The sequence below is a fragment of the Triplophysa rosa genome, linkage group LG24 (assembly GCF_024868665.1).
Source record: "Triplophysa rosa linkage group LG24, Trosa_1v2, whole genome shotgun sequence".
Lineage (NCBI taxonomy): Eukaryota > Metazoa > Chordata > Actinopteri > Cypriniformes > Nemacheilidae > Triplophysa > Triplophysa rosa.
In genome coordinates this window covers 4,927,404-4,949,748 of record NC_079913.1, presented here as the reverse complement: position 1 = coordinate 4,949,748, position 22,345 = coordinate 4,927,404, and the positions used below count along the sequence as shown (strand labels likewise).

General features: G+C 39.6%; 1 long non-coding RNA gene across 1 annotated transcript; it reads right to left on the bottom strand.

Moving 5' to 3' along the window:
* Positions 1 to 1,007: 1,007 nt before the first annotated feature.
* LOC130548134 (uncharacterized) lies at positions 1,008 to 21,287 on the bottom strand. Its single transcript, XR_008961983.1, has 3 exons — positions 21,039 to 21,287; positions 20,466 to 20,573; positions 1,008 to 1,221 (listed from the first exon to the last, which is right to left on the bottom strand). It is a non-coding gene; the product is annotated as an uncharacterized LOC130548134 (long non-coding RNA).
* Positions 21,288 to 22,345: the final 1,058 nt, after the last annotated feature.

The window sequence follows — 22,345 nt, the reverse complement described above, 5'->3', positions numbered from 1 at the left end:
ACTTACAATTCACTTGCCAATTGAATAATAATGTACTTTTGTATATTCTTAATATTTGTCTGTTTTTGGGAGTGTATAGGAATACCCGTAAACATAATTACAAGACAACAACTACACACGTAACACAGGTCTTATACAGTACATAGACCGTAACTAATCTTTGTGTCAAAAGCAAGAATGCTGCCTGACGGAACATATTCACAGACAACCAGAAACATATTTGATGTTTAATATACAGCAAGATATTAAACCAGTAAGCTTTTACTGTGGGCGGGGCTACACAGCACAGCTACCACTTCCTGCATGGGACGAGAACTTTAAATGATTTTTGTTATGATCAAATAGAAATTATTTTTTATTCATATAGAAGGGAGTTTTCATATTTTTTATTATACATTTGATCTTTTTTTTCACATTATTATTATTATTATTGTTGTTGTAAAGAATATTTAATTCTACTGTAAACATGGGGGTAACGCTTAGTGATACGACTCATATATGTATTCCTTGTGAAAATAATACACAAAACAAACTTAAATGCAACTAATAATGAAAGTCAGATGAACGTGCACAATGTCCCAGCAGAGCCAATTCTGAGAACGAAAATGAAAGTTTTACAGTTTTAAAGAAAGGCAAGTCCATCTCTCTCACTTTCTCTCTGACTCTTTTGTTACTCAGGGGGAATTCCGCATATGCACATGCTCATGACCGCCACAAAACGGATCCGATAACTGAAAGTGGCCACTGTTACAGGTGCCGTTTTCACTCACTGCAATGGAATCCAGTGGCGGACCTCATACAAATGCATTCAAAAGGCCAGACGGAGTCACCGCTGGCGCCGCACTGCCAAGAGATCACAGGCTCGGACGGTCGACTCACTCTACGGTCATTTCCCCTCAGCTCACAGGAATGCGAGGGTGTGTAACTCAAGTGTGTGTGACACGCTCCTCTACGGTCCCATCGCTGACCCTTCACCCAGTTCAGCATCCCATCTTTCCTTCACAAGCGCGTGAGTCACATGATCCTTCACTTTCACTCTAATTTGTCGATCACTACCCACAATCCTCCAGCAGCTCTCTCTGCCAAAATCGGCCACTTCCTTCTGCTGTTTAGCTCACCCGCATTCTCTGACAGTCTTTTATCTCTCGGGATCTCCTATGGAAATATGCGTAGCTGGTGATTCAAAACCATTTTCGATTTCTCAGTAATCTTCACTCCTGTCTGGACATAAAAGAACATTTCTTCCATCATTTTATCGCTGGAGGTCACCAGTTAAGTGGCGGTCGCTAGAATGTGTTTCTGTCATCCCTAATGTTGCCTGTGTAATTTACATTTTAGGAAAAAATCTGATTACGAATGAGATCTATGCAGATAAAAATAAGATGTTTTGACAAAGAATCAAACTCATTGCTAAATATTTACATTCTGTCATCATGTGCATAAAAAGATGCATCATGGACCATAGCAATTTGTAAACAAACACTTTTCATAAGATGTGTTTGTACATTGCATGATATTTTATGAACATGATGACAAAAGGGACAGTTCACAAAACAGTCATCATTTATTTACCCTCTGTGGAACACAAAAGATATTTTGAGAAATGTGGTTAGTTGCCCATACAATGGAAGACAATGGGCTCCAATGTTTGGTTACCAACACTCCAACATCGCCTCTGAAAACACCTTGCAGGATATCACCAACTCGTATTGAAAATCAACCCTTTGTTAAACTATATACCTGTCAGTATTAACGCCCCCAGACTTGCGTTTCCTCTAAAATCGATTCTGATTGGTGGACAGCATGCGATGTGACCCATTTCCATGGCCTCTCAGCCGTTCAAAAAGAGAGGAAGGTGTGTCCTTTTCATAACGTGTACAGTCACGCACACACATTCCTCACGTTCCCCTGGTCAGATAACCAAGGACACCGCTGCACACACACGTGTATAGGGGAGCATTTATCATCACAGTTGGCAGAAGTTCTGTTCGGATCAGAATCATAGATAGTTCGATAAAATAGAAATAATACATCCTGGATGCTGATTGGTCAATACACATATAGGTACTTTATATAGTACATAATGCTTATCTACATAGTGTACACATAGACAAACTACATAGTGACCCCTGACCCCATAGATCACCCTAATTCCTGTTTACTAAGGCAAGCATCATTGTTACTATTGGGATTTAGTAAAATCCTTTGTGCTTTATACATGAATGTTTCATATTAATGGTTAAGGGTGTGCCCTTTTAAGGGTTACCTTCCATTTGAGGTTCGCATGAAAGCCACCTCTGCATCAGGTGTGTAATTTTAAAACGTATCTGCCGTTTATAAGCATCTGCGCTGTATAATCAGAGAGAACGTTAAAATGTCATTCATACTTTAACTGCGCACCTTACCGTTCCTTTAAAACCAACACGTGTGAAATAGACCAATCACACATCATGCAGCGGCTTGCACTTGTCCTATGAAGTGCTCCTAGAGGACATGTATTTTTCCATTGGTTATGTTGAGTCTCGTAAATGTGATGAGCCTGTCTCTCATCGCCATGGCGATTTGTCACCATTAAAGATGGTTAACTTAATGGACATCGTACTGTGATCCCTGCCCCCTCATCTTTCAGTATCACTTGCACGGAAGTCAGATCTGCTTATTTCTGACGACACACAATCAATAGAAGACCAGAACATGACTATATATGGATCGAGCAAGGCGATCGGTATTCATCTGTGTGAACAAGAGACTCATAATAACTTCACGGTACTAATGAGTAAAACGCATTAGAGGATGCTTATGAGATTTATTAAGGGGAATGTATTGATGTAGATTTATAGTACGCGAGTAGGCCGGCACGGCAGGTGCAGAGTTCTTCAGAAAGCTCTTCTAAAGAATTCTTCATTTTACAGAAGGGGAGGAGGTGGGACCGGGAAATAAACGGAGCCAGTCATCCACATGTGCAAGAACTAATGATGCTCGACAACACATCACAGGTACACAGGTAGGCCTATGCATCAGAGGTACTACCCTAAGGCCACATTTCTGTCCTATTTCTGCATATTTGATAATGCTTACAATAAGGGTGGCGTTTGCTTAGCTCCATTTTATAAAACGTACAGCAAAAAAATGTGATTATATATTACTCAATAAGTCACTTTATAAGGCAATAATGTATAAGAGGCTATTGTGAATATAGATAAGCATTATGTACTATATAAAGTACCTATACTGTGTATTGACCAATCCGCATCCAGGATGTATTATTTCTATTTTATCAAACTGTCTATGATTCTGATATCTATTTTATAACTTAATACATGAAATTACATTAGTTTTTAAGTCGTATTAATACAGTTGAAGCCTGTGTTCTGACATGCCATGTAGGCGGTAGATGACTTGTACTGAATAATTGCTTTCTTCAATGGAAGGGTGCCTTGCAACCCTCACAACAACCCGGTGAAAAAACACTGGACCTGTCTTCATAGAGTGTGGGAGGCTCAAAGGACCGTACAACGTTTAACATTCTCTGTGTTTTCGATCAAAAACCTCTAAACAAAACCCAGCGATGCCAAACCCACATAAAGCTTAATGCAGATTCTTCGGGACAGTGGCGATGAGTAGCCCGCACTAGCTGTTTACAGAACCTCCAGTCCCGGTCTAATGCTTGTATAACTGCATTTTTTGGTATTTCTAAGCAATTACCACACAACCACAGGAGAACGCCCATCCTGCTTCGGTGTGCCAACGATGCACTAGGCTAGTACCACCCACCCGTGCTTTTGCCCTCACCGGTCCTGCGTGCTTACCAGAAGTAGTCTCTCCCCAGGGCGTTCCGTCCGCAGTGTCACTAATGATGCCTGGTATTAGGCCGGTCTTTGCTGCTCTGTTAATGGGCTCATTAAAAGGCCTGTCACCGCTGAGTGGTCCCTTGACTCTGGGTAATGACACTGCGGCAGTAGATCACACACACATGCACGGCATCATGTTTTCTTTGAAACGGAGTGCTTTGTTATTTTAACTGGCATTTAAACTCAAACGTCTGAACTTTTTGTGTTGTAGACTTTACCAGGACGAATGGGCTGGGTTGGAACGGTACGCGGGTCCTAAATCAACGATTGTGGCAGGGGATTCGCCAAGGTTTGTTACAGAAACATAATAGCAGTTTATGTGATGGTTTTAGGAAATGGGATCGAGGAAGTGTGGATGCTGCCATCTTGTGGTCCTTTAAAGGAATTGCTGATTTTTTGAAGATAATTGTGTGAGGTTGCAAGGTGATTGCGTGCTAGTCCAAAAAAATAGAAAAGCCCACCCGCATTCCCCATTCCAAGCTTTGAGCAATAGTAATAGCAATGCCTGTTTTAGCAAGCGACACTAAATATATCCCATCCCTATAAGGGTTAAATTCTCAGTTTGGAAGTTTTTCTGACATGTGGATACTGACACTGGATTGGTCGCAAAATGACACTGGTCATCCTATACAACAGGCCGGGCTTATCATGTATGACAGTCGGCTGCCCCAGAATGAGTCAATCACAAAAATAATAGTGTCCAACAGGAAACGGAGCCATGTTTTGTTTAACAAAAATACATTTCTTCTTTTTATTAGGATCTCAGTGACATTTTCCGGACCCACGTGATCCTTGTTTATCATCTTGGCACCTCTTGGCAAACACAGAGCTGAACATTGTGTTACTTAGTGTCTTTTTACAACAACCCTTAGTCCGGCCAAAGAATGTTCTTTTTTTGGCGTCACCTTCAGCACTGCTTCGACTCCAGGTTTCTCCCTCTATACTAACTTTCAAACTGTTTGCTTTCAATTATCTTCCGTTTTAGCACCCCTGTCCCATATTGCTAGAATGATCACGTGATGATAGCAAACCAAACTGTAAGCTTCAGGATAGGTATCTTTAACGTCGGTAGCACAAACAGATTTTGCCTACACTCTTAAAAAAAGGTACTTCAAAAGGTTTTCGATTCCAAAGAAGAATCTTTTGGTTCCATAAAGAACCTTTAACATCTGAAGAACCTTTCTAATACACAAAAGGTCCTTTGTGGCGAAAAAAAGGTTCTTTAGATCAGTGGTTCTCAAACTAGGGGCCGTGGCCCCCTGGGGGGCCCAAGGTGGATCTAGGGTGGCCACAGATTTTGTGGCATTTTATGAAATATAGAAATGTATCATAAATTGTATGCAATCAAACAGAAAAATAAGCCCACCAACCAAAAGAATTGATGTTCCAGCATTGTATAACTGAATATGTTTTTGGTTTAATTAAAATTATAAGTTTAGGATTATAAGTCTTTATTTGTGGGGGGCCGCAAAGCGATGCATCGTACTCAAAGGGTTACAACGAAAAAGTTTGAGAACTACTGCTTTAGATTATAAAAAAGTAAGAACGAGATGGTTCTCGTTCTGCGAAAGAACCTTTTAAGCACCTTGATGTTTAAGAGTGTAGCTAAAACCCTTTACGATTAGTATCTACTTTCTATTTTATATAGTTAAATTAAGTAGATACGAATTGTAAGTGGTTGTGGACCACTTTTCTTCCTCGCAACCCCTTTGCAGGAGTTTTCACGTTAACCTTTACAACTCCGTTCAGAACTGTCAGAAAGCGAGTGAGAAAAGACGTCCTTACAAATTTCTCTTTGACTAAACGTGTCACAGGTTTCACGCGGCTGATACGGCTTTGAGTACGGGCCACTTTCAGTTGTGTGTTAAGCGCAGCGAGAGTCAAAGAGTTTCTTTCGCACAACTCTAGTGTGGCCTCAGTCCCCCGGAAACCCCAGGCTGCACATCTTTTTCCTAAGAAAGCGGTAAATCCCCGCTGGGGGTCTGGCGTTCGGCCAGGGACCCGCCGTCCAACCACAAACAAAACAAGTTTGACAGACACATCATTCTGCCAATCACTGTATTCATCTCGGAGGTTGGCCTGTTAGGGCAGATTCATTTCAGAAGTCTTGTCACAGCCCTTCCTCTGCTGTTCTGACTGTGCGTGTCATCCTAACCACACTCTACTACACACTTTTGGTAAAGTTCACTGTGAATTACAGAGAATATTTTCATAGCTCAGGGTCTGCACCTTTAGAAGCTAAATACAGTTCTCGATTGTGTAAAGTTCATCTATTTGTCCTACATTTCATACTTTTGAAGCACAAAGCTCTAATAATTTATTCTTAAAAGAATTTAATGGGAATTACTTTTTTTATGATGCACATTTGAAATATACTATTGAGATTATTAAGAGCACACATAAATCGTTTTCTTGGGAGAAACATCTCAAAGACATTAGCAAAAGTCTCAATTTAATATCCTTTTAGTCAGATTATAAAGAAACCTCATTTGTGATTTATCTTTCCGACAGGTGAATATTACACGCAGGTTGTTGTCCTACTTTACAACCGTTTCGACAGCTGGTTAATATGTTAACATAACCTGATATATGACATAACCGGGAACACAACGCTGTCCCTAATGCTGTCTTTCATGAGTTTAGAAGTCTAGGAATATTTTCTATGACTCATTAAAACATCATTTAATCCCATTTGTATAATACAAAAGCAATAGCAAAACAAATCGGTCACAGATATTTTGCATTGTTAAATAAACAATTCAAATCTAACCTTCAGAAAGAGGCATCACTATTTCACTCACTCAAGCAAATGTATTTATTTTCAATAGCACAATTTAGTTTAACAACCCGGCAAAGTGCGAAAGCGTAAATTCCAGAAAGAAGCCAAAAGAACCGACCCATGTGAGCGTAACCGTCCCAGACGCATAAACACTCCAGCTCAAAGTAAACACTGAAGTTCAGATGGAAAAAAACAGACCGTCCCTCCAAAATAATGTTGAAGGACGATGTGTACTCACCTCATTATTCTCTCTCTCTCTTTCTGCCTCTGTGTCTCTCGCTCTTCGTCTATTTAGACACGCTGAAGAACAGGTGGTAGCAAAAGAGCGAAAATAACAGACAAGTGCGCAATGCTGTTTCCCCTCATCGAACGATCTCTCACATCACTCTGTCTTCTGTCTCTCTCTGTTTCAGTTGCGAACAAACCATGTCTATTTCTCCAGTTATGAAACTGTTGTGTGTATGAAACACGCACATTGCCACTGGTACAGCTGCGCAACCTCTCTCCGGTCGTCTCCAAAGTCCAGTATCTGTGTTTTAGTTCTTTGAGTAATTATTTTATGACCTGTGGCCTGATGATTCACGTTGGTTGCACAACCAGGCAAAGCAGAGATCACACATCTGGATGCACAAAACGCACACAACGTTGAGTGTGAATCTCCTTCCTCCCACACTAAGAAAAACAGAGCAGGTAAAATACAAAGAAGGGGGTGTGTACTTATCTGTACTTTGTGAATGTCCCCATCAGTGAGCTAAGTCTAAAATTTCCCTTTAAGGATATTTGGGATGTCCTCATTTGTAAAAGCTATGTAAAGTATGCGATGTCTTTTTTTTTTTTAAAAAGGTTAAGCTATTATAGTTATGATACGCTGTATATAAACATATTAGGAGTCTGAAATTCGATAGCATTTAGATTTTCTGTAAATAAATGTGTATTAGAAAGACAAAAGGACCGAACAAATCTAAAAATGTAGATCAGACGAAAATAAAATAAAAAACTATCTCATCTCAAATATCTTCCTCCAAAAAAGAGCTTAAATTTGGTGCCTGCTTCAGCCGAAAATCACTTGGCAAACTTTGAAGCTTACTCAATCTAGTTTGCATGTTCTGGCTCGAATGTGTGGTTATGGGATAAAATCGGATGCGATGGCATAAGAGTTTGAAGGGTAATTCGATTCTCATTCACATTGGCTAATATGGCAGATGTGATGCAATCTAATGCCATGTCTAAACACAACAACAACAACAGACTCGGAAAGAAAACAAGACTCAAAAGAGTTAGGATGTTATAAAGGGGTAGAAGATTTCTACAAATGTTTTTTAAAAAGAATTTCAGCCATATTATGTTGGCATGGGTAAACTGTTCACAAATGGAATAACTATAGATTGTCTTCAAACTTAAGTGTTAAAAGAGTGCTCCGTATCGACAGGATCTGTGGCATGCTGTCGATAACCACAAAGCATCGGACTCATCCCTCAATTTCTAAAGACAAGCAAGAATCGTTTTTACAGTAATGCACAGTGGAAGTCGATGGGGTGAAAGTTAAAATACACACAGTTTAAAATGTTTATCTACAAATCTTAAATGTGATTTAATCACTTACTAACCTTGTCTTTCCAAAGTGAAATATTTATACTTTCTAGCCTATTCAAAAAGTATTTATCACACGATATACCAGAAATGGACGTGGTTATCCATAATTGACTATCCACAAAGTAGTGTTTACATGAATCCACTTGCATCCAAAGCAGTTTCACCTTCAAATGGATTATTTAGAGAATATGGCTTTAAAAAACAATTCTTTTATGGAAGAATTATTATAAGCACATTTTTCTACCCCATGGACTTTGAAGCCCATTACTTCAAACACAGTTTTTGTTCCGTTTTTACAAAGCGAAAGATTATTTTTTGTGGTCATCGACAACATGACACCGATGTTATTGATAGGGCTGAATTTGTTTTGTGCCCAGATCGTTCTTTTAAATGTATACAAACAGGTGGTTTGTAAATACATGTTTTTCTTTCTTTCTCTTTCTTTCTTTCCCCCTTCTTTCCCAGGAGAAACACCCCTCGCTCAGACTGCCTTTCGCATTCATCCGCTTGCTAGTGGCACGGAGTGCGCTATAGCAGCATAAGACATCAATTTTTCTTTTTTTTTTGCTTTTTTTAAAATCTCATTTTAGGAAGAGCATTACTGGAAACAGTGAATCTCTGGCCACTGATCTCAATCTCTTTTTCTTTATCTATTCTTGTCCAGCCAGATCTTGCGTTCAAGAACATACATCACCCCCCTTGGGGCACGAGTTTACACGCCATGGACAAATACTACAACCCAAAACTTTAACAGCTAACACACAATCGTACAAATCTGTCATGACTGACCACTCTTCGCATACACACTTGAGATATGACTGGCTTTGTAAAATCCCTGAACACTCAATTAACACAGCCCACAGAGCAAACTTCACATGCTTTTCAACACCAAACAGCGCTACTGGGTTTAGATATGAAAGACAATTCTATTTACAGCTATTCTCAAGCCTTTTGGGTCAATTCAAGTCCATCGCACAAACAGATTGCGATTGCACTTATATGCCTAAGTGTGGTTCTATGGGTTTTTCAAGAATAAGTAAACATGAATTTAGATGATCAGTCATCTTGTTCTTTCTGACAAAGCAAGAAATGGTCAGTAGGTTCATGCTGAGAATTAAAAGGGACTTGAAGTTTCTTAACATAGCCATCAGCAATGTCACATAAAGCCACATTTATTCGACGGTTGCTGTCTTGGTTTGAATGTGATGACTGGACCAGTTTCTGATTGAGTCTCTCACAACCGTCCAAACGGGTTCCACAGTTAACGGCACGCTGCATCTCTTCAATGCTGTCAGTTTGCTTGAAATGAGTCTCTAAAATCATTCGCACCATTACCTTGTATGGCAAATCATTTCTAAGGGTGGCAACATGCGTACGCACGCACGTGAGCTGATCAATGCGCTCTGATTAATGATAAAAGCCGTATATTTTTTCACATTTATTTTGTCTCCATGGCAACCCATGTGCTTAGTGTTTATCAGAGTTCTTAGAAACGCGTGGCTAGGTGACAAAATTGCAGAAGAAAGAAAACGAGAGCCCATTTAACATTTTCCCTTATCGCTTTTTAAATTTTGGATAAAATTCACATTCCTGGTAAATAACAGATCATGTTAAGCAATTACAATTTTATACATTATGACTACAGACTACATACTATGACTACAAATGAAGTCACCCCAGAGAAAGTTCTAAGTAAAAATTAAGTTATAGCCTGATCCGGGATCAACTGAATTTAAGAAGCTTGGCTTTACCCGAAGATCTGCTATGTTTGCTTTAAGTGGTGAATTGCTGAGAGGTGCGATGCTGCGGTGAAGGTACGAACTACACAAAGCAGACTTTTTGCACCCAAAGTGTGTATTTTCCGAGCGATGTGTCTGCTAATATCTACAAGACAAAATGAATGAGCTCTGGTGTTCAGTGTGTTTAAAGCCGAGTTAATGATTTGTAATGAAATCTAGCTGTAGGAAATCCCCAAGTCGCTTAATTAGACCATCAAGCCAATTGTATTCCAGAAAGGACAGTACGTGTGTTTCTAGAGAACAGCATAAAGCGGGAGAGCAAAAGAGAGCGAGAATTTAGTTTATTGCTCATTAGGTTGCTTTTAATAGCTTTAGACAGTTCTCAGATGTTTCATTTAAGTATCAACTTTGTCTCAAAAGTTGCAAGAAATGAATGCAAGCAAGATGATTGTTAAAATGCATTGAGTTAAAGAAATAAATGTTGATGTATAGCTAAAGGAATCTGGTTAGTATTAACTTTAATTTGCAAGTCTGCACTTAATTTGTGACATTTGTATAAGATCCCTAATACTAGTGGGGATTTCTGGGTCTTTTTCTTCAGTAGACATATATAAAACAGAGATTTCATCTGGGAGATAGAGAAGAGAGAGAGAGAAGTAGAGGTTTTAGGGAATAACTGTACATATACTGTGGAAAATGGGTGTTGACTGGCCGTGAGTCACATTACTTGGTCACTTCCCCTCTCCGCTGTCGTGACTTATGTTCGGAAGCCTCTATCTAGAGGATACTATAGACAGACAGTAAAGCGCATCACTGCATCTTTAGAAGATTGAGGGCATTTTGATGAAAAACAGCTGACGAATTATATCTTGTGAAAGCTGTTTTATCATTACTGATTTCTGCGCAATGGTCAGAAAAGACACATGCCTGTGAGGCCGTATTTTCAACAGTTTAAAGATAAAATTAGTTTTTTGTAGAAATTAATTTTTAAAACTTCATTAGTTTTGTTCTAGAAATGCACTCCTTTTTAACCATCTGTTAATTATCTAAAATATGGTGAACTACTTTGTATTAGTAACATTTAGTATAGGTAGTGGTACTGCATTTTCCAAAGGGCATTTTCCCTGTAATAAAATTAAGGATATAGCTAATAGTTCATGTAACTTATATAAACGTTAATATTTTTTTTAAGGTTATTTGTGTTTCTTTAAGTTTTCATTTGAATCCCGACTGTATAAATCATAAATGAAATCTTTACATTGAACATTTTTACAAAAAGTCTAACATTTAATTTTTACAGAAGAAGACGATAATATGCTGTTGGAACAACGTGAAGAGAAATAAAAGGTGATTATTAACACTTTTGCATGAAGTATTTCTTTAAAGGGACAGTTCACCCAAAAATAAAACTTTGGACATCATTTACTCACCCTCGAGTTGTTCCAAATCTGTCTAATTTCTTTGTTCTGGTGAACACAGAGAAAGATATTTGGAAGAATGCTTGAAAACCAAACAGTTCTTGGCCACCATTGACTAGTAGGAAACGGTAATCAAAACAACATCTGAGGGTGAGTAAATGATGACAGAATTTTCATTTTTGGGTGAACTGTTTCTTTAAGAACGTGTGCTAAATGTGTTCTAATGCAAAGGCAAAAAAAAACCCCAACAGATTTTACTGTAAGAGCAGCTCATGTCCTACTCTTGACATATCTGTTATCCTGTATGTACTGTACAAAATGAGATGTTTAATACAAATATTACTCATGCTACTTTCCCAGCCACTGACCTCCATGAGGTTGCCATAGAGATGCCACACTATGGAGATGGCCTCAAACTAACTCAAATGTCCCTGAGCACTCTCATTCAGCCAATCGCAGGCGACTCGTTACATCACTGACATGAGCCAATCACAGAGCAAGTACAGAGAGCATCCACCTCTACTCACTTCATTAGAACAGAGCCACACAAATATAATCCTTTAAGCAAATTATATACAAGGTGAAGGTGTTTGGAAAATCACAACGCAACATTCAAATTATAGTGAAAGCTGGCCCGAGGCTAAGCACCGTCAGTCTGACAGAGCTATTTTGTAATAGTCACCATGACTAAGGACTTTTACGATGGCATAGTTGTTTTTTTATGTAATGCACAAATAGAGTCTTTTCAAAGGAGGAGGAAATGTCTGAGAGTTTCTGATGGCAATGGTGTCAGAATGACCTGCTTCTACATCTTGTGAGTGTGTGTACGTGTGCGTGCATCTTTTTGGCAGAGAATATGAGTCATTGCGATAAGGAAAGAACTGTACAAAGCAGAATGGTTCCAGGGCAGAGAGGTTGAAAATGAATATTGCAACAACATAAAACTGCATTCAGTTGGGTTCTGCATCCACACGCTTGTCTCTTGATAAAGAATACTACCAAAAACGCATTGCCGCAAGAATGCAAACTCATCCATGGACGGATTTTGTTCAGGCATCGGCATTAAAGAAAATTAGTTTGAGTGACTAAAAGGCTTTAAATTATTCATAATTAAAGGAAGTCAACAACTATGCCATCACTATTTTACAGTCCATCAGTGAGTCCTCAAACCACAAATCAGTATTACGGTAGCTCAGGTAGAACATTGTGCTCGCCACGCCAAGGTGATAAGTTTAATTCCCAGAGAACACGCAACAAAATGTTCTTTTCAAGTTTAATGCTTTGTAAATAATGTCTGCCAAATGCATAGATTTGATGTAGTTTAAAATCAACTCATAGATGTGGCTTAGCATTAAGAATTATAGTGCACACTACACGCGTGTAGAAGATGCGATAAAAATGACTAACCGGCCGTTCTGCATGAGGTTACACATGGTCAGTTGTGGCGGGGGCCTGTGGAATAATTCATGTGTTTGTTTTTTATGCACTTTGCCACATTTTTGTCCCAATAGCCAAGTTGTCTGTGTACTTGCGAGTGTGAACGGCTTGTATATTACAGTGTCTGCGCACATTGTCATCTTTTCAGCAAATGAGCGAATGCGAGCGTTTATCACGAGTGTTAAGTTGCTGTGTATGCATGCATATCATAAATCGATGAATAGAACAGTCACAGCACAACAACTGCTCAAAACAAATGCGTCTAATCCTTGCTGTGTTGATTAGAGTTATTGTAATTGGTTGCATGTGTGTGTGTGTGTGTGTGTGTATGCCAGTGTGTGTGTATTTGTGTCGCAGGTCTAATTTTAGAGCTCAGTGTTTATAAAACAACAACATGGGATCACACAGCCAGTTCATACCCAATGGACAGCTGAAACAGATAAACAACATTCTACACATTCTCCAGCAATTGTGGCATATTACACACATACCTCGCCTCTGAGAAGCCTTTGCAATACTTAGCATCACATCCTAGAGCCCTCCAGTGGTAGTAAAGTACGTTGCATTAAATAAACAAACATTGAGGTGGCACTGCTCAAATGTTTTAAGGAGCGTTTCAGCAGGATCCAAATTTTCCAGCCTGATCACTTGCTCTGAATGGAGAGGTCTGAGTCAAGCCTCTGCTCTCGACTGTGCCGCCTATAGAAAAGCAGCCTCTATAGTGCATGACGTTGAAGCTGTGTGACAGCTGGTTATGTAACACGCATATACGCCCATATGTCCATGGTAGAGACAAAGATAGGGCATTTACAGGGGGGCGGATTATATTTTTTATCAGCGTCTTCATAATCTATCTTCATAATAAGTATGTTTTGATGTAAGTTCCTACTTATTTACCTGTATGCGTACATACATGCGCATTTATTTGTATACATTTTAACCCATTTGTGTTCCCTAGGATACAAACCCATGGCCTTGGCATTGCTTGTATCATTCTCCACCAGCTCAGTCTACGCATCAAGATTCATCCATATTCACTAAACCACACCATCCTGGCTTAAAGGCTCATTCCTTCCTGTTTCCTCAGCCATCACTTCCTCTGTGTGTATGGCAGGTCATTCGCCGGAGGTGTCAACTTTGTCGCTACTACAGCGAAGAGTGTGATAGAGCCACCGGACCGTGACAACACTCACGAACGGCATCCTTCGCCCACTCAGTGGGCACACATATAGCACAAGGTGGCAAAAGCGCCCGAGCAATTCTTTTTCCGTTATGCCTTTCTCACTGTTATTATATTATGATCTCGATGGCTGCTAAACAGTTGCTAAGGCGTTCCGAGTGGTTGCTAGGGATGCTTTGAGTGGCTAGCCTCGTGTTTTTATTATATTCCGGTCAATGGATATGACTCATCCGTTCTTCAACGTAAATCTGTGGGATTTTATTTTTAACGTGAAACAAATACAGTACAACTAAATAAGAAAGAAGAAGAAAAGGTTAGAGCTCAAAATAGTGTGCTTCTCTGTGTGGCCCTATTTGTGCGTGTTTGCATGTGGGCGTATGTCCTCTCGTATTTCCTGATCTCACTGTTTGTGGAGGGAAATGTTTGCATTTATTACGCCTTTGCTTGGGAGCGTGTTTGATACGGCTAATATGTGTGTTTGCATATGCACACACGTGCCTGCATGTACTGTACAGTAGAACGAGTTTAGTGGCTTGAGACTTTCCGGGCGTGTGTGCCAAGCATCTGCCCACGTGTCTGGTGCAGTGTCAAAGGCTATACCCACGCTAAAGAAAGATCTGGAAGTCTACAAGGCCTCTCCGTTGGCCTCGATTCAACTTTCTTTCCGTGTCTGACAAATCATCCCAGAACAAGCCTTACCTGACCATGTTAAAACTGATCTCAGGTCAGTAATGGGGGAAATTGTTTCAAATGATATTATTTCCTGTTCAAATTCTTGAACAATCCTCAAAATAATCATATTAATTGCTAATATGCATTTCTAATTGATATCGATTAAAAGCTCATGACCGAACATTACAGATATGATGGCAAGCATTGTGTGACACTGCAAAAACGTTCACCTTGGAAACACGGGACTCAAAAGCTGAAGAGGGTTTTAGACACAAAACCTTTGTGTTTACAAGCCACTAGAGGGAGGCAGGTGCGCCCCATGCACCAACGCCATTGTTAATACTGCTTGGTCATGCCAATCTAATCATTGGCCCATGATACCATGAGATGTCTTTCCTTCAGCTGATGTTACAGCACCATATGGGTGGATGTTAGACAATCTGGACCGTGTTTAAAATTTCAGGCCGACGGTGATTAAGCAATAAAACTCATAAATGGATCAGATAGTAATTAAGAGACGCAGATTCATGTTTGTGGAACAATGAAAGCAAGCAAATGTAATGCTTATGGCATTTTGTACCATAAAAACGTATCGAAGGAAGTGTTGCAACAAAACAGCGACAACACCCTGAGCGACTTTAGATGTTTAGATAAGTTTAGTACTTTATTGACCCCACAACATTACAAGCTTATCAATAGGCTACATTTTCTGCCAATTTTGTGGTTAGCGGAGGTGCTGTGAGTCAGACTCAGTTCTCTTTTTCGGTGTTTCTTATCGAGAACTCTTAAGGGAAAGCCATGCTAAGTCCATTTTTATCGCATGTAGGCCAGTCAAGCACACAGGAGAAGAAAGAGAGAAAGAGGTAGTGAACCTAATCCATAGGTCAGCATACAGAGAGAACGATATCAATGGCTGATTGTGTGTGAATCTTACAAAAGTAAAAGGAGAAAGAAATACTAAAGGTAAAGACCATTCATTTTTTTGCATTGTGACAAAGGAATAGTTCACCTTCAAAATGAAAATTCTGTCATTATTTACAAATCTGTATAACTTTTTCTTCTGCAGAATACAAAAGATGATATTTAGAAAAATGTTAGTAACAGAAAACCGTTGGTCTTGACTTGCATTGGTTTTGTGTACATACAATAGAAGTCAATGGGGACCAAAAGTTTTTGGTTACCAACATTTTTCAAAATAAGTAAATCACAGGTTGAAAATGACAACAGGGTGATTCAATGATGACAATATTTTTATTTTAAAGGTGAACTTTTCCGTATACCCGTATTCTCATTACTGTAAGGCAAATACTGCAATATTGTAATGTACGTTCTATAAAATAGCTGTATTTTGCTTACTTTTAGTGGATGTTTTTGTAAGATTCAGCCTTAAAAACATAACTCACTGTCTCTGCCTCTCACCCACTCCTTTTTAAAACAAACCCTGAACAGAAGTGCCTTTAGGGAAATAATTCCATCATCCTTGTGTGTAATTTTAAATTATGCAAGATCTTAACACGTTGGAAAAAATCACACTTTACCAGTCATTATATAAGCATTCGCAAACAGATGTACTGACAAAGCTGAGTTATTGTGCTTTGTTTTATTTCAGATATGGAACCGAATAAAAAGACTAATGCTTTGCAAAATTTGATTTTGATAAGTAAAGATTTATTTATACAATGTGAACCAAAGTAAAAATGATTTGTGATTTAGAGAAACTATACAGATACAGTACATACAGTATACAAACCCTTACGTCTTAATGACATTCTGGTCAGTGGATATCATTTGGGTTCATTCTTCAAAGTATATCTTTGGGAATTTTGTTGTTAATGAGAAACAAGTACAGAAATCGAAAAGGAGGAAATGTTAAAATTTAAATTAATAATACAATTTATGGAAAGACATCTGAACGACACAGCCTGACATATTAGTGCCAGAGGTAATGAGAAGGACAACTGTTTTATAACTTGGGATCTGCAAGATGAGTAAAAGCATCCTAAAGGACTGTGAGAGAGGAGGTGAAAGAAAAATAGAAAGTGAGAGAGAGAGAGAGAGAGAGAGAGAGAGAGAGAGAGAGAGAGAGAGAGTTTTTTTAATGTTGAAATGACCTGGTTGAATTGACCTGATTTTGTCTTGTCCCAAACGGCTCTTGATTCCTATTAAACAAACACTTGGCACTGGTTCTTTTATTAGTGGGAAAACAAGTCGATGCTGTACCACCAAGCAAGTTTTTACAACAATAATCTTTACTCACCAACGAAAAACTCCGTAAAGGGCAGAATTATTTTCAGAATTTACCGGAATTGACCAAACAACTTCTGTCCAACAAGAAAACAGTCCGGTGCAAAATGACTCATTATCATCATTACATGACTGACTGGTTCAAGGAAGTGGGCGGACAGAGGCATGGGTTTCTTGACGCAACTATAAATTTATGTGATCGCATATATTAGCCTGTAACGTTTAAAAATGTCAAAGTTTACATTGATGGAGCGGCTTCTTCTGCAATGGTTTCTGCATAAGGAACATCTTATCCTCTGGGCGCCGGCAGAATCAAAGCATTTTCGTCAACCGCTGCCAAGTCGTGCTTGGGTCATTACTCTGTGAAAATGTATCCTCTTTATGCTGGTCACTTTGAAAGCCAAACCACAGCGACTCTCCAACTCTCTCTCACACAAACACGCTCAGACCCCATCCTGGTAGATGGATGGGTTTTTAGTAGGGCGAAACACAGCGCCTGTGGAGAGTTGCTCTTTGTCCACGGCACCCTGAGTGAGATATGAGTTCACATTAGGCAGCGGAGAGCTCGGGCAGGGTCCATGCCAGCTTTGCTTGCCCGGGCGCATTCCTCTCCCATTCAACACGTTGGGAACCAGGAACTCGGGGCACAAATATCGGCCATCTCTGTACTCTCCCTGCCAACCCGAGAAGCCCTGGGAAGAGAGGAAGGTTCTCCCACAAAGCCAGGTTTCAATAAAGGCTTTTAAACTACAAGTACCAGCGGTCTAGTGTTTTTCTCTATCACAAAGGGGCATTTAGTGCTTTGAATGTTATAAACGGTTGTGGGTTAATGGGAAGGCTTTGGATGTTTGGAGTCTGTGAGGAAAGAGGTGATGAGCTGGCTATTATTTAATGAGAATGTTTAAGGGCTGCACGCCAAGATTGAACTTTAACGTCGATATCAAATGTCATTTGCAAACCATTTAACTTCTATAATGTGACATCCTTTATTTGCTTCTGTAGGTTGTTCAAGACTTTTGTTTCATCGCGTATTGATGGGATCATAAAAAGTGGGTGTTCCATTTTTGAGTCAGACCTGGTCTGAGTTTTTTTTTTCATTGCTGCTTTTACTGTTGTATCTAAAATGTAAGAAATGCCAATAGCAGCAGCAATGCCTAACTACTGTAAATGTTTGACTATTAGTTGACATTGACCAATAGGCATGCAGCATATCAATACATATCGATCTTCTTTACATTTTGCTTTTTCTAAATAACTCCTGATGTATAGTTCAAACAAAGTACAGAAGTGTTTAAGAAAGTAAACAAGGTGATTTTAAATGTTTTTTTAAACCAAAACTGCAGTGCGTCTTCCACTTTCTATCTCAGCTTTTCACATCTCAATAGGTCTGATAGCATTTTTCCTCACTAGAGTCGATCTGTCCCGTTTCCCTCCCTGTCTCGCTGTTCAGGGTAATGGCGGCAGCCACTGCCTCTGTGTGCCTGCGTCATCACTCACTTCCCCTCCCGTCCACGGCTGGATGTAAACACACACAGTAACATGGGAGCAGTAAATCATGACCACACACACACACCCCACAGCGGAAACGAAGGTTTCACAGCTGAACTAAAGACCAGCGTGAACTCGTACGCAGCGAACAAATCCCAGATCGTGCGCACACACACACACACACACACACACACACACACACACACACACACACGCGCGCACGCATGCCACTGAATATCGCTGCATGCTAATTCAAACCTCACAAGCTAATTCAACATGACATGTACACAGATGCCTCCCTGCATGCCAACAGTGACTGAAACACATAAACACTGGAACAAACACACTACCGAGGGCTCTTATAAATAGAGTCGTACTCATCAGGAAATGAAACACACATGTTGCTGTTTTTCTAATCTGTTCTTCAGAACTGTGCATTTAAACTGGCTTCCAGTAAAATGTTTGCATTAGCGGCGTGCCACAGTTTACTCATGAAAAGAGGAAGCTGATGAACATCAGTCTGACAGGGATTAATTGCTTTTTTATGGGACGTGGCATCCTGCTCTTGAATTTGCGTGGTCTTTTACGGTCTGGACGAGTTTTTGCGAGGCAGTCTGGACAAGATTTGAAAAGTGATAGACCAAAGAAGCTGACTGACTTCTAGAGATGTCGATTCAGCTCTACAGATTTTGTGGTCTGCATTTTCATCATTAACCCTAGTATATACCGTGGCTGATGACGCACAACATGATGTCTGTTTGTTTTTGGCGGGCAGGAACACGCGTCCGCACAAACACACGGCCACGCCGCTCCCATGCGTCAGCGGGCCATGGTTCATTTCAAATGCCATGTTAATCTTATTGTTTCCCTCTATGTAGTGGTGAGTAAATGTGAATTGATAATTCACTCCAGAGTGGAAATAACTTCTTACAGCACACTGATCCCATTAACACTCAACCAGAACAACATGACCTCGAATTAGTTTTTCCCCATTCACAGACTTGAGCCCGTACGTTGTCCTTATTGGGGAATGTTTACAAGGCAACAGAGTCGGAACGAAACCCTAAAAACCCAATCATATTGAATCAAGTGACTTGCAACTCAAGAGACATCGAGTCAAGTGATTTGATACGCAGCCAACAGGTTTCCAAACCAACATAAGCTGGAGCGGAAGCTAGTCTTTTGGCTAAAGGACAGATGGGAGGTATGCCAGTTGTGATCTATTTTATAAGATCAAAATCTAGAACTTGTCCGCTGATCTTTAAAACATTAAACCATTTGTTTTCTTTGAAAGTCTGTGCAATTTAAAGGGTGATCCAGATCCACAAAACTGAGCTATTATTTACTGTTTCTGTACAATTCTCTTCTCTTGTAGCTATTAAAGGTGTTTTGATTGCAAGTTTTGATGACTCGTGATTGGCAGAACCAGAATCAACGTCATCAATCCTCTTAATACGCCCTTTTACCTGAGCGGTTGCTTAGCGACCTACTTTATGACAACCCGCTTCGTCCGGTAGCCTATACGTCACTGATATTAAATGAAAACCATATCGCGCGTGGTTTCGTCTCGCTTCACTTTTCGACGCTCGCGACGTTCTTAACCTAAATGTCGCGCACGCTCAGGTTGTTGTCGGCCACTCGGGTTGTTTTTCGTGCTTCCCGATCCCCTACGTGACAACAAGGTAGTGGCGTCATACGTTATTATGCCCACGGAGTGTAATATTCTTTCACGGATCTACGCAGATGTCTGTTTATTTTCACAATTAGAAGAGGCGCACAAGCGCGTGCAATGTCCAGAAATCACTTGTAAATAAAATTAGCTCGAGCTTATCTATCACGGAGATGTTGCATTTATCAACTTTAAAAATAAAGCAACATTTGTTTTACGTAAACACCTTGTGTAAACATTCTTTACAGCACAAGAAGATTCACGACTTTATATTTCCTAACATATGAGGACGCGCAAAATTCATTATAAAATAATAACATGGCTTACATACTGTGTAAACATATAATTAAACACAATGAATAACATTAAAATGAGTTTAAAAATCCCAGTCTTACGTGTTTCTCAGAGACATCCAACCGGCTCTTGTGTTCTGCGAAGTTTTGCTTCATCGTCGAAGCGCCTGTTCCGCTTTATCTTGCGTAATGATGATGATGACGATGGTACTGAAATAACAGCGCAAGTTCTGAAAGTGCTCAAGGCTTTACATCTCTAACGACACCTTTCGTGTTTCTAAGAGCTTTAGAAAATATTAACACCTCGATATATTCAGTTCATCGTTAAACGAAGTCGACTCCATGTTACGCAGTCACGTAACATATACGGCAACTGCGCACTTACAGGGGGCGTAATACTCAAACAGAAGTAGACACTTACAGCGTGGAGGTTTTAAATAAAACCATCCGAATGCCACAATAAACGCAGTACTACAGATTAATATCCACAGTTTACCTACAATTTTGGATTTTAATCTGCGCAACAGAGCCCGGAATGCGGACGTTGGCAGAGTCAATGAACATTACATGTGACACATAAATCAAATATCTACTATTAACAACAAGAAGAAGGCACATGGCATTTTTCCAAACATACACATACATTGTAAAGTATGTATTATTATACACACTTACTTAAGAGCTGTTGCTCGTCTCGATCCTTTAGAGCGCATTTCAGCAGCTCTCATGCGCGCGATGAGTTTGCGATTACAGTGTGATATTCATAACATAAATAAACCGTAAATAACTTCACGCACACAGGTATTTAGGTGCGTTCTCTTGAAATCTTCGCATGCATCAATAAGAAGTGCGTATGCTACTGCGCGGCAGCAGGTGCAATCCGGTCCGCGCAACGAAACCCGTACTGCTGCTCCAATAGCTCGAACTCTGATGCGCGAAATGGGGCGTTTACTGGACGGCTGCGTTGCTTTACGGTCTTATTTTGTAGTCATGGACACGCGTAGCTTTTCTGTTCGCTGTTTCATTATATCACGTCCATGTGACCATGCGGCCTCCCTCAATGGAAACTTAAAGAGACCTCCTCCTGATGTATCCCTTTCGAATTCCGTCCCGAATGGGACACACATTCTCCAGATGATTTAACACCGTTTGTTGTGAATGTTTGTCAACACGTTGTCATTACAGACACTTTTAAATAAGCAACTTTGAAGTCCATCCGTGATGTATATAAAACAACTTTCAAATTGATAAAACACCTCACTAAACAATAAACTAACATCTTATTATAATAATACATTTTATTAATAATATATAAATTGCATAATAATATATAAAAACTAATATAATAGATAGTGATATTTAAATGACTTCAATTTAAAGTACAATATATTTTGCCTGTGCCATTTATCACCAAAATTTAGCTTTAATACTGTATAACAGCTTTATACTTTTTGAAATTCCTGCTCTTCTTATCACATTTTCTTTGAGGGTCAGTCTTATTTGTCCAGTCACGTAAATTTTAAAACAATTTTACAAGCATATGTTTTTCCTCTTAGACTGGAGGATATAATTAAGATATAAAAAGTAAAATGACTTATTGTCATATGGATGTAAAATGGAAGTTTAAGCTCCCCCCACCCTTTCTGTAAAACAAGTTTGTTACCTCATTGTGCTCAGGTTTAAACAAATTACGACACACAAATGGTCCCCAGCCATTTACGGTAAATTAAAAGAGCTCTTGCCAAGATCTGGCCATGCACTTAGCAGAAATGACTTTATCTCTCATTTCTTACATCAGCTTCTTTCCAGTAAACGACAGCATCACCATGCTTTCAGGTAGAACGTTTTTGTCTGGAAGGTCATTGTGTTCTTCAGTGGTCACAGAAAAGGTATTCTATCTGTCTGTCTGTCTATCTATCTGAGTCCAGGGGATTGAATGCAGAAGTCCACAGTTTTGTCTAATAAAAGACCCCCGATGCACG